Source organism: Meles meles, chromosome 13, assembly GCF_922984935.1.
Source record: "Meles meles chromosome 13, mMelMel3.1 paternal haplotype, whole genome shotgun sequence".
Taxonomy (NCBI): Eukaryota; Metazoa; Chordata; class Mammalia; order Carnivora; family Mustelidae; genus Meles; species Meles meles.
This window is the reverse complement of record NC_060078.1, coordinates 22,060,562-22,074,257: the sequence shown is the minus strand read 5'-3', so window position 1 is coordinate 22,074,257 and position 13,696 is coordinate 22,060,562.

Here is a 13,696-nt window from a genome sequence, read left to right as displayed (position 1 = left end):
ACCTGAGCCAAAGATAGCTCCTTAACCAACTAAGCCACCCAGGCATCCACCTGCCAAGACTTTTGGTCCAAGACTATGTCAGAACTTCTTGTTGATATCCCAGAAGTGCTCTCCCTATCTCCTTTCCCCTGACATCCTCAGTTGCCACTTCCCTTCTGACCCCTAAGTCAAGCAAGGGCATAACTCTGGGAACTGGGAAAGAACAGTGATTTACCAGATTTTTTTTTAAAGATATTATTTATTTATGTAAGATAGTGAGAGAATAAGCAGGGGGAACAGCATAGGGAGAAGGAGAAGCAGGCTCCCCACTGAGCAGGGTGCTCGAAGTGGCTGGGACTGGATCCCAGGACAGTGAGATCATGACCTGAGCCGAAGGCAGACACTTAACTGACTGAGCCACCCAGGAGCCCCTGATTTACTGGATTTTTAAAAAGACCCAGTCCCAGTGGGTCCTCATGCCAGACTGCACTTCCTGGGGCAAGGATCCAGTTTTGTTCTCTGCTGTATCCACAGCACACAGAATACTGCTTGACACCCCACAGGTAGGTTGAGTGCCTGAATGAATGAATCCACAACACATCAGAGGTCCCATAACAGTAAACAGGAGTTGTTACTCCATGCACCATCTTGTGCACTATTTTCTATACAGGTTCAACCAAGTTTGAGATTGAAGGAAAGCATAGCTTTCGATTCTCCTGATTTCATTCACCAAGGACTAACCTGCTCGGGGGCACCTGGGTGGCTCAGTCATTAAGCATCTGCCTTTGGCTTGGGTCATGATCCCAGGGTCCTAGGATCAAGCCCCACTTTGGGCAAGCTCCTCAACGGGAATCCTGCTTCTCCCTCTCCCGCTCCTCCTGCTTTGTATTCCCTCTCTCACTGTCTCTGTCAAATACATGAATAAAATCTTAAAAAAAAAAAAAAGACAAATCTGCTCTTTCCAGTTGCACCATGCCCTTATTAGCCCCAAAGACTTAAAGAATTAGACTCAAGTATACCCGTACCCCCTGCACAAACGCTGAGCTGGCTGTCTTTCCCATGGCCAGAAGTATCATCCTTGTTCTTATCACGAATAGGCCACCAAGAAACCTGCCATGAGTGTGGAGAACCCATCATGAACCCTTGTTTCTGTGAAAGGTAGCTTGGTCTCCTCTCTTTCAGATGCAATAATCAGATTTTTAAAAAGTCTCGCTACCTCAAATTCCTACCCTACTGCTGTTGTATTTGCTGGGCTGGTAAAGGCCCAGAAGGTCCAGAAACTATACCCTAGAAATCCTGGGGCCATATCCAGTTTGCAGAGATTTTGTTTGGATTACATGAAGTTTGAAAAAAGATGACCAGCATTTCTTAAAAATCAGATTTTAAGGGCACCTGGGTAGCTCAGTGGGTTAAGCGACTACCTCTTGATTTGGGCTCGAATAATGATCTTGGGGTCATAGGATCGAGCCCTGCGTCAGGCTTCATGCTCTGCAGGGAGTCTGCTTCGGCTTCTGTCTCTGCTTCTCCCTCTACCCCTCCTACCGCTCACACACTTGCACACACTCTCTCTTAAAATAATTTTTTTTTTAAATCAGGAAATTTTAAATGAGAAATGAATTGTGAGTTCTCTTTAAAATCTAAAGAAGTGAATGCTATTTCTGAAATTCCTTCTAACAACCACCTTGAGCAAAAGTGCACATACCACCTTTGGACAGGCATGTGCTTCACAAACGCTCACCATAGCCCTTCCTTGTCCTATTGTCTCTAGACCCAGTGAACTTTATTCTTGTCTATTCAGTCTCAGTTAGATCTCACTGGAGGAAGGAGAAAGCAAATTGATGTTATCCTGCTTAAATTCTTCCTTTGTTTTTGGCAAACCAAACACCTACCTCATTTTCATCCTCTCAGTTCCTAGTGAAGGATGATGGAATAAGGGCATGAGGAACTGTGAAGAGAAAGAGGGGTCACGTGGCTCTCCACACCCGCCCAGACAGCCATCTTGCTCAGCAACAGGAATTCTGTACTGGCCACTTTCCAGGAGCTCTCCTGGGTGCAGGACTCCGCAGTTCTCTGCCCCCACCTTCAAAGGAGTACAAAAACAGCCTCTGTGTGCAGTCAAAATGGAAACCCCCTCAGGAAAAAAACCCTATGATGACTTGTGGCAATGAAATTGGTGTAGGACCCTGTAAGGAGCGCATGCTGGAGGATGAGGAGAGACCATGTAGAGGGAGAGAACAGCCCTGTGGCCACTGAGCATGGCCACGGCGCTTTCATATCACGCCTGCTGGTCATAATCCAAGGAGACTCAAGGGCTGATGAAAATAGCAATTCAGCAGAAAACTTTATTATTTATTTTTTTTTTTAAGATTTTATTTATTTATTTGAGTGAGAGAGAGAGACAGAAGGAGCAGGGGGAGGAGCAGAGGGAGGAGGAGAAGCAGACTCTGCACCGAGCAGGGAGCCTGACCTAGGGCTCAATTCCAGGATCCTGGGATCATGACCTGAGCTGAAGGCAGACACTTAACCGACTGAGCCACCTGGGCGCCCCTCAACAGAAAACCTTAAACACACCTCAAAGTTATTTGATCAACTCTATAAGAGAATACAAGCCTATTGGACTTCCAGGGAGTCTGGATTTAGGTGAAATTAGTAGAAACTTTAAATTCATGTATGATGTTTTTCAACTTCCGTCTATGAAGTTCTTCCTAGCTCAGACCTCTTCACAAAGCCTCCCCTGTTGATGCCAGCCCACAATGGCAACTCCAGTAAACTAAATGGGTATCCCATGATTCCGCACTCAAGTCCTACCTTGACAGTTTCTCTGAGTGTCTTGCTCTTCAAGAACAAGGACTCTATTCTCCACATCCCAGGAGCAGACATGGACACACAGTAATAAATACTCAGCTTTGCATTTCTAATTATTTACTAGTTCTCTGTGATGAAGTCTCGGCAGATTCAACTCTGCGGCAGTGCACACTGCTGGCTCAGTAGGGGTACACATCCCGGCCTCCAGAAGTCAGTGCTTGGGTACAGTCAAGGGCAGAGGTAGAGCTGCCTCTCAGCTCGACTTGCTAACACCGTGCCATAGTCAGTGTGACCTGTCTGCATAGAACCTAAAGGAAGAAGTGTATAAACGGTATCTAAGAAAAAGCCTGTGGAACTTTAATCTTGAAGGTCAAGGCTATCCAATGTCGGCAGGGAGGTAGATGGTAGATGATGGATAGATGGATGGATGGGTGGATGGAGTGGTGGTAGCTGAGCATGGCTAACTTTAGAATAACTATCCTGCTTCTGGCTTCAGTAAAACTTTGAGTACTCAAGTTCCATAGCCCAAAGTGGTCATACTCTCAAATATCTGTGGGCACCTAGGCAGGTCATCTAAATTAGACAAAGAGGTCATGGTAGACTGTGTTATATATAAGTTATTGTCTGCCTCTTCCTGCAGGCAACTACCCTCCAGCCCCATCACTTTCACCTTAACTGTGCAACTTGCTTTGGCCAATGAAAGAGGAGCAGGCGCTCTAAGAGCTAGTGCTTTCTTCTTCATGCTCCCTCTCCTCCTAGTTCAATACCAGGGATGGTCCCCCAGACAGGCTTCTTCCAGACCCGGTACTGGAGTGAAGGTGATGTGGAACTGAGGCACAGTTGCCCCACAATGGACAAGCGATATGAGCAAGAAATAGACCTTTCTAGTAAGAGTCTGAGATTTGTCAGTCATCTGTGACCACAGCATGACCTGGAATTAATACACAAGTCAGGGAGAAGACTTTAAGGGGTGTTGAGTACCAGGTAAGCATATTCCCCTTCTAAGTTTTCAAAATGTTAGCAGTTGGGGCACCTGGGTGGTTCAGCTGTTTAAACATCTGCCGTTGACTCAGGTCGTGATCCCAGTGTTGCATTGGGGAATTACTGCTCAGTGGGGAGCATGCTTCTCCTTCCCCCACTCCCCCTGTTTGTGCGCCTGCACGCATGCTCTGTCAAATAAATAGATAAATCTTTAAAAAATATATATATATATAAAATAGAATAAAATGTTAGCAATTAATTTGATTTTTTCCCATATTGCGCAGGTCAAACCAAACATCCCTGTGAGCCACCGCTCTCTACCTCTACAACTGACTCTTGGCATTTGTAGAACAGACGTGCACCTGGATCACACTATATAAATTTATTGCCGTGTGATTTTTAATTATACACTATAAAGTTGGTGCACATAAGCAAGTAATTTAATTCCTGAGTCAGTCTGAGGGATTACCTAACATCCCCACCTCAGAGCAGCTCGGGTGTGCTCTAAGTACCTTTCAAGTGCTAACACTCTCATTAAGGGTCTATAGGAGTTCCCGTGGCTTTTTAACCCTCATTTTATTGCCTGTTAGGGAAGAGCTGATCTTCCCTTGTGCATCTGGGCCTGAGGGGGCTCCTGCCCCCCTCCACGGCCACACTCTGTCCATCCAACCTTCCCTCTCAGGTCCCCGCAGACCAGCGAGAAAGTGTATCCATGACCACTCTTCGTCTGAGAATTCTCTGTTGCCTGCCCAGTCACATAGGACGCCAGATCCAGAATGTAAACCAACTGTGTTACTAAGCTTTACTTCAGCTGACTTTTTTTTTTTCTTTTTTACCATGCAGCAAGGCTTTTTTTGAGAAGGAAGCGGTGCACAGATTTACAATCTGGTGCAAGTTCCTTGTTGCAGATTGATGCTCTGCGTCGCACAGCTCTGGCAACGCCAGCTTTCTTTTCTGTTCCTCAAAAGTGCCAAGTTCCTCCTCATCTCCTTCCCATCCCATTTGTCCTCTGCCAGGGAACCTCTCATTTCAATCCTCAAATGTCGCCTCCTCAGGCCTTCCCTGCACCCCTCTCTGGCTCCCCTGTTACCCCGTCACAACGCCATATTTATTATCCTCATCACATCACCACTCAGATCACACTTTCCTCTGTAGACTAGTTTCCTGTCCGCATCCTTCGCTCTCTCCAAAGCATCCAATGCCAAGACCTCGTGCTAGCAGCGCTCAGACATTTGTTGAATAAATAGACAAGGGACAGAGGGCAGTACAACATTCCCTACACATCAGTATGTGATAAGGAAAGACGGCGACACCTGCCGTGACTCATTGTGAAGGATCAGAAAGACTTCGGCTGGCCTTTGAGGGTGACTGTGCTCCACACCCAGTGAAGACTCGCTGAGAAGAGTTTTATAACTCAGCTTCCCCTCTACAGCATTTTATGAGAGCTTTGTTGCAGACCGTCAGGTGTCATCATGGTGTTTTTCCGTCCTGCGCTGAGGACGTGATGGGAAGATTGTTAGAGTCATCGGGTGTGTGTCACAGCATCAGATCTTCCAGTGACTCTGTGAATCACCCAAACGCACAGCACAGCCCCTGTTAAACTGGTACTAGACAAATGAGCCATCTTCCCGGATGAAGCAAGAGTCTTGCTGGTGGGACAAAAATGGAAAATGGCTGCTCACACAGCTGAGGGACCACGTTGTATAATGGCTACCACTCTCCCTACCCTGGTGGGGCCAACCTACAACTGGAATCTGAATTCTCCCAGGGCTTCACGTGGTTAAAAAATCAGATGCTACAGGGCCTGGTGCAAGGTGTGAGAAGGGATAGGGCCTGAGAACACAAGCCCCAGTTAAAACCGCAGGTGAGTGCTCACAAGAACTGTTTAACCATGCAGGAAGGCAGGCCCAGCTTTTGTCAGCACTTCCGGTTTTTTCAAGAGACACTGGAATCTAAATGAGAAGAAGGCAGTGGGATAGGGATACATCGGAGTATAGTATCTAACAGACCCAACTCCAACGCTATTTATCTCGCCCATGCTATGTCCAAGTCACTGTCCTAGATATCCTTATATATCCTAGATAGAGCCATTTCTCAAAAATGAAGAAGAACAAGAACTGGAATCCATAGACTCAGGAGGCTTTAACCTTGTCAGAAAAGCAAGGTATGTTCTTAGAACACAAGACGATATGGGGAGGGCTTTGTATTAAATAAGTGAGTGTGTGTGGAGCCCACTGATGGTCCTGACACACAGGAAATGCCGCAACTGTCAGCTCCGACGATGGTTGTTATGAGCATTAAAAGTATGATTACATTATTCTGACAACCATGATCGCAGGATCATCCTGGACAAAGTGACCTGAGAAGGCCAGGCAGAGCCTGCACAGGTCGGGCGCTCAGTAAACACCCGCTGAAGGGCAGACTGCTGGGAGAAGAGGCTGGGACTTGAGAAACGAGCGGAATTTCAACATGTCAAGAAAGGAGGCTGGGACTAAAGGAACAAAGAGGCTAGAAGGATAAACGCATCCCTGAAGCGGGAGCAGAGCTGGTTTGGGTCAGAACGTCAGGAGAAAGCACAGGAGGCCAGAGTGGAAGGAGACACTCAGCAGGAGAGCTCGGACGGCCCGCACAGATCCCGTGTGGACCGCAACAGGCACCTGAACGCCTCGTGAAGCCCGCTGGGCACAGCCTGCTAGATGGTGCATGTGACAATCGACCAAATGAGCCAAAAGAGAGACGAGTTCTTAAGAGCAGTCCCAAATTGTAGATGTTTAGGAACTGGAGAATGTTTCATGTGCTTACATGCTTTTATTTTTTTTTAAACATTTTATTTATTTGATAGAGAGAGACAAAGCAAGAGAGGAAACACAACGGGGGAGTGGGAGAGGGAGAAGCAGGCTCCCCGCTGAGCAGGGAGCCCGATGCGGGGCTCTATCCCAGGACCCTGGGACCATGACATGAGCCGAAGGCAGACGCTTAACAACTGAATCACCCAGGCGCCCCTTTACATGCTTTTACATAATTTATATCACGCCGTACTAGTTAAATGGCCTCAGACAAGTTACTTAACCTTTATATTTCCTCACCTGGAAAATGGGGGTGGTAGTTTTATCAACCGCAAATAGTGGAAATGAGATCATTCAAGTAAAACACTTCAAAAAGTATCTGACGGAGAGGAAAGTGCTCCATAAATGTTACCTATTTTTTTTATTATTTGTGGGGGTGTATTATGCTGAGAGGTGAAAGAGAGGAAAATGCCTTGCCCGGGCCTCTGTGGTTTGTGAGTCGTATTGTAGGCGGGAGGCCCATAACACAGCCTTTCATGTCTGGGATGCTCCATGTGGCTCCAGAGACCAGGGGATGGTCACCTACTCTGGGGCTATGCAGTCTAGCCCAAGCCCCATCACCCTCCAAGGCCCCGGCAGCCCGCTCTTTCCCACCCTTGCCCCTGGACAGGTAGGCCTCCATCCCCCACCCATAGACAAAAAGTGAGCCTCCTTCCAGGAAACCACCAGTGTACCTCCCCTCCCTCCCCCACCATCACCAGCTGCTGTCCCACCCCCTTAGTCAGTCACTAACTCCCACTCCAAGGCAAGAAGATCCCCTCTTGACACAGTCGTCTCTGATCTCATTCTTGTTTCTCTAAGTTCACTTCCTCTGCTCCATGAGAAAAGAGAAGTACTTTTTTGTTGTTCACAGAGGCGTGAAATGTGTATCTGGGGTGAGGAGTGGAGGTAGAGTTATGAGAAACTTGTATCCAGAACCTGGTTTTTTTTCTGACTTGGGCCCACAGTTACACCAAGAGATTACAATGACAAGATTTTGATTCTTTGATTTATCGACCTCTTCATCATCCACAATCACACTAAAATTCAAAGCTTACCAAGTCATAAATGAGAGTGAATGCCCTACAAAAATCAAATAGGCTGTTAGAATGGAGAGCTGCCTCTTCCATGTGCAGGCTGGGCAGCGATCCAAACCAGGAGCCAACTGAGCTACAGGAGAGACCAGGCACCAAAGATCCGTGGTCCCAGCAGCGAAGCCAGGGCCACAGTCAGAACTTTGGGGGGGGGGGGGGAGGGGTGTCTCATGAAGATGCAGGGAGGCTTTCAAAAGCAGTAATCCAGAAGCAAAGATGAGTTTGGTGACCAGGCAGCTGGGATAGGAGGTGAGTCAGGAAATTGGATTCACAATTACTGTCAAATGCTTTCCCTGTTGCTTGAGCCCATTTCTATCTTACCACCTTCAAATGTGGCGGCTTTCATTCCAGCAACATCATGAGGCACCGCCTGCCTCAGATGTCAGTCCTTTACAAAGTACCTCAAGAACACAGGTTGTATTCTCCTGATTTCTCTAACATGCCAAGTGCTGCAAGTTTTCCTTGTTTTGGGGGCTTAAGTCTGTTTAAAAACAACATCGTGATAAAATGTAAATACTGGTTAAAGGGAACTTGTTCTGTTGCCATAAAAGTCTACCGCACAGCGAAAGAAACCATTAACAAACTGAAAAAGCAACCTACCAGTGCACCTGGGTGGCTCAGTCAGTTAAGCATCTGAGTCTTGATTTTGGCTCATGGCATTATCTTGGGGTCCTAAGGCTCTGTGCTGAGCTTGGAGGCTGCTTAGGTCTTTCTCTCCCTCTCTCTGTCTCTGCACCTCCTCTTGCCTATGTACTCTCTCTCTCAAAATAAATAAAATCTGAAAAAAAAAAAAAAAAAAAAGCAACCTACCAAATGGGAGAAAATATTTGCAAATCATATATCTGATAAGGATATAAAGAACTCATACCACTCAAAAGCAAAAGAAAATTCCCCAGACAATCCAATTTAAAAATGGGCAAAGAATCTGAATCGACATTTTTCCAAAAAAGACATGAAGACATACAGATGGGCAAACAGGTATGTGAAAAGGTGCTCAACGTCACTCATCAGCAGGAAATGGAAATAGAAGCCAATGTGATATCACTTCACACCTCTCAGATTGCACATTATAGGAAAGACAAGAAGGAACCAATGTTGGCAAGGTGTAGAGAAAAGGGAACCCTCATACACCTTGGTATGAATGTAATTTGGTTGCAGCCACTTTGGAAAACGATATGAAGTTTCCTCAAAAAATTAAAGACTGAACTGCCATGTGATCCAGCAATTCCACTCTTGGGTATTTATCTGAAGGAAATGAAAATGCTAACTCAAAAAGATACATGCACTCCTGTGTTCATCACTGCATCGTTCACAATAGCCAAGACACAGAAGCAACCTAAGTATCCGTCAGTGGATGAATGGAAACATGGCGTATGTTTTACCCATGAAGACAAACAAACAAACAAACCAAAGAACCACAAGGAAATCCTTCCATTTGCAACAACCCGGATAGACCTTGAGGGCTTACGCTAAGTGAGATAAGCCAGAGATAACTTACTTCTGGAAGCAAATAAAAACCAAACTCACAGAGAACTCACCTTGCCAAAGGTGGGGGATGGGCAAAATGGGTGAAGGGGGCCAAAAAGTACTGACTTCCAGTTATAAAACAAGTAGTTCCTGATGCTGTAATGTACCGCATGGTGACTATAGTTAGTAACACTGAATTGTATACTTGGAAGTTGCTAAGAGAGTAGCTCTTGGAAGTTCTCATTGCAAGAAATGTGGAGGTGATACGAACTGGACTTACTGTGATCATTTTGCAAGCTATATAAATCATGTTGTACATCTGACACTAAGATGTTTTATGTCAACTCTATCCCAATTTTTAAAAATCTGAATACATCAAGCAAGTGAAGGCCATATGGAGAAACAGAATAGTCACGGGCTTTTCAGTATGACATATTTGGATTGTATTGGTATGTATGACAAGTATGACATATTTGGACATATTGGAATCCTGACTCCCTATGATCTTGGGGAAATGATCTTTCCATATATACATGGAATACTAACCCTACCTTGCAAGGATATTTGGGGATTCAAGATAATGTATGCAAAAGTTCTTATCTGGTAATGGCATTATTTTAATCACAGGCAGAATATTTTTTTTAAAGATTTTATTTATTTATTTGACAGACAGAGATCACAAGTAGGCAGAGAGGCAGGCAGAGAAAGAGAGAGAGAGAGAGGAGGAAGCAGGCTTCCTGCTAAGCAGAGAGCCCGATGTGGGGCTCGATCCCAGGACCCTGGGATCATGACCTGAGCTGAAGGCAAAGGCTTTAACCCATTGAGCCACCCAGGCACCCCAATCATAGACAGAATATTGACCAGGAATTCAGTGATCATTCCCTGACAGTGTCGGGTTGAACACCATGCACATAGCAAATGAATCATTCTAAAGATGTGGCCGGACGGCCACACGGCTGGATAGTAACAAATGGAAGGGATACGTGAGGAGCAGGGAACAAGTGGATTGCAAGTCAAAAACGTTCTTTATCTTTAAATATGCCCTGTTATAACTGTTCTGAAAACTCTTTGAACTAAAGACACAAATTTCACATTGTTTGGGATAAATTAAAATATTTTTTTTAAAAAAGAGAGAGCGAGAGAGAGAAAGGTCTTTTCATTCTTCACAAATGAAACTAAAAATGTCTACCTTTATCTCCTCCCCCAAAGGGAAGAAAAAAAAACTTGCTTTCATCTTAGGAAAATACATAATGCTTAAGATAACTCATTATTAAGTATATTATCTTGACTTCCAAAAATGAGCTCCGTGGGCTGATATTAAATCAGAAGTATGCTTATTGCCTGTGCTGTAGTGGGGGAAAAAAAATGGCTCTAAGTGTATTTCTATCCCTTTATTTGTCTTAAATCCTAAACATCCTGTTGTCATGGAAATGCATTCCCTGTGCATCATATATGAGGTGTGTTTGTATTCCTCGTCAAGAGATTTCCAGTATTTGTCACATTTGCCAATCCCATATAGAAGAAAGCTGATTATCCAGGATTCATATGAGGTATATGATATCTGAAACATCTGGCATGATTAATCCACCAGCTTGAAATGAAATGGAGTTGAAAGGAGGCATTGATAGTTCCAGAATGACAAGGAGGAGGAGGAGCAGAAGAAAGATAAGAATAAAACCAGCGAGTGAGGGGGACTTAGATAAGAAATGCCACAGATTAGGCTGCATATTACTTCTCTGTACTTTTCTAATGCTGATAACCAGTCCAGGTCCTTGGCTGAAAACAAAGGAATCCACCTGGCTAACTTGAGCAAAAAAAAAAAAAAAAAAGAAGAAGAAGAATAATGAAAGAATGTCAAGCAGCTCACAGGATCATGGAAAAGGTTAAAGCTTTGGAAAACAAACACAAGCCAAGAGAAACTGGGATGCTGAAGTGTAGCCAGAGTCATGTCACAAGAAAAGCTCGGCTAAGGAGACCTTGCAAATGCCAGCCACGCTCAACGCTACCACTGTGCTGGCTTTGTCGTGACACTCATTCTAGTCACAGAATTTCAGGTGGGATGGTCTGACAGGCTAAACTGGGCTGCAACCTAGCGGCCAGGGGCCAAAAGAATCCAGCCTTTTCAACTTCCACAGTTGGAGGCAAAATCCCCACCTCTTACCAGATTCATCAAACAGAAGGAGGCTTAGATGTGGAGCAGCCATCCCCCCCCCCCAAAAAAGTACAAAGTTCCCCCTCAGAAAACGTTCTTTTGCATTTATGGTTTATATACTCTTTCTACCTTCAGAGAAGATTTAAAGAGGCTAGCAGTAAAAGGTACGGATTCAACGGATATATGAAAATAAAGGAAAGGTATTTAGAAGCCCTGGAACAAGGCTAGAAAGGACTTAGCAGATTGGGGCAGAGGGATGCTAGAAGAAGTAAGAAAAAATATGTACCCTATTATTTCTGTTACATTTTCCCCTCACATTCTTCTTCCTATGTTTTTCTTTCCCCCTCTCTTCGATGAATTTTCTTTCATTCTCAGGAATGTGAAAAGGTATAGGAGGACATTCCCAGACCACAGGGCTTCTAGAACTTGTTCTTCTGTCTTCCTGGATCAGTTTTCTTGAGGTTTAAAGGAAAAGCACAATAGTGGGCACCTGGGTGCCTCAGCTGGTTGAGTGTCTGCCTTCAGCTCAGGTCATATACCCAGATTCCTGGGATTGAGCCCCAAAAGGGTTCTCTGCTCAGCAGGGAGTCTGTTTCTTCCTCTCCCATCTCCCCTCACTCATGTTTGCGCTCTCTCTCTCTCTCTTCCCCCCCGCCCTGAAATAAATAAGATCTTAAAAAAAAAAAAAAAATCCTGTATACAATGTTGAAAATCCTGGCACATCACTGGCCATTACTAAAAGCAAAATCCTCCAAATCTCTCCAAGACACGAGAGTGGTTGAATTCAGGTGCTATGGTAAGATGAACCTTAGCTTGAGTCATTAAAAAAAAACATATTCCAGCCCAAGGTTTCACCTTTTACAGATTAGATGACCACAGGAAGTCCCCCTAACCTCCATCTTGGTATTCAACATGGCTGGAGTGACAAAAGACTATGTACAAAAGTTGAGGTGATTCCAGACAACTGTAGTCATCCGTCTATCCATTTATTTATTTATCCATTGAGCACTTACTATATGACAAGCCTGAATAAGACACAAGATTACTACCCTCAAGAAGCTGTCAGTGAGCAGAACAGACAAGTGAAGAAGCTGTTTTTGTATCAGTATTGACTGGGGAAGGTGCTCTGCACAAGTCCTACCTAAAAGCGTCGTCTGTTTAAAAAAAAAAGAAGAAATTTAAAAGGGCATATATGTAAATAAATACTTAAATACAGAATACTGAATGTAATATAGTGTATATAAGTTAATACAGAAAAGAAAGATTTGTTCAGCATGGGGTGTCAGGGTGTTACATTCCCAAGAGAAGATGACATCTAAAGAGGGTTTGAAAGACCAAAAGGAGGCTCTGAGGCAGGTAAGTGGGAGAAGCGCAGCTGAGGCAAAGTGAGTATCCTGGGCAAAGATTGTAGGATTGGAACTTAAGTGTGTGGTGGGATCTACAAGATGTTTGGAGTGTGGAAAACCGAAGGAAGCCAGAAAGAAATGAGATTAGAGAGAGAGATTAGGGACAATGAGTGGAACACCTATTATGACCTCTTATAGGCAAGTGGGGAACAACAGATGGTTTCCTACAGGAAAATGAGAGGGTTGGGAAGCAGTGGAGTGGATAGATTTGAGAAGTGGAAAACTGCAAATGAAGAGAGTTAGTAGAAGGGATGGCAGCACCACAGGTGACAGATGATGAGGCCCTAAGTGAAGTGGCTGCGGAGACAGACACTTGATCTAAGGACAATCAAGGAAGTAAGGCTGAGAAAAACCAGTGGCTTAAAAAAAATCTGTGAGGGCACCTGGGTGGCTCAGTGGGTTAAAGCCTCTGCCTTCAGCTCAGGTCATGATCCCAGGGTCCTGGGATGGGTCCCGAGTCAGACTCTTTGCTCAGCAGGGAGCCTGCTTCCTCCTCTCTCTCTCTCTCTCTCTCTCTGCCTGCATCTCAGCCTACTTGTGATCTCTGACTGTCAAATAAATAAATAAAATTAAAAAGAAAAATCTGTGAGCTGAGGCGTGTGGAAGGCACAGTAAGTTAAGCATCTGACTCTCGATTTCACCTCAGGTCATAATCTGGGGGTTGTGAGATTGGGCCCCATGTCAGGCTCCATGCTCAGCAGGAAATCTGCTTGATATTCTCTCTCTTCCTCTGCCCCTCCCCTTGCTCATGTGCACACTCTCTTTCTCAAAATACATAAATAAATAAATAAATCTTTTTAAAAAATCTGTGAGTTAACCTAGTGTTAAATGTTCTGCCATTGAAAGAGATCTATAGGATCAACGAGGTAGAAAAACAACAAGGACACCACAATGTCATGAAAGTCAATAGAAGAGACCATTTTAAAGGGACATGAATATCACCAGTGTGAAATGTTATGGAAACGTCAAGTTAACTTAGAGGCAGAA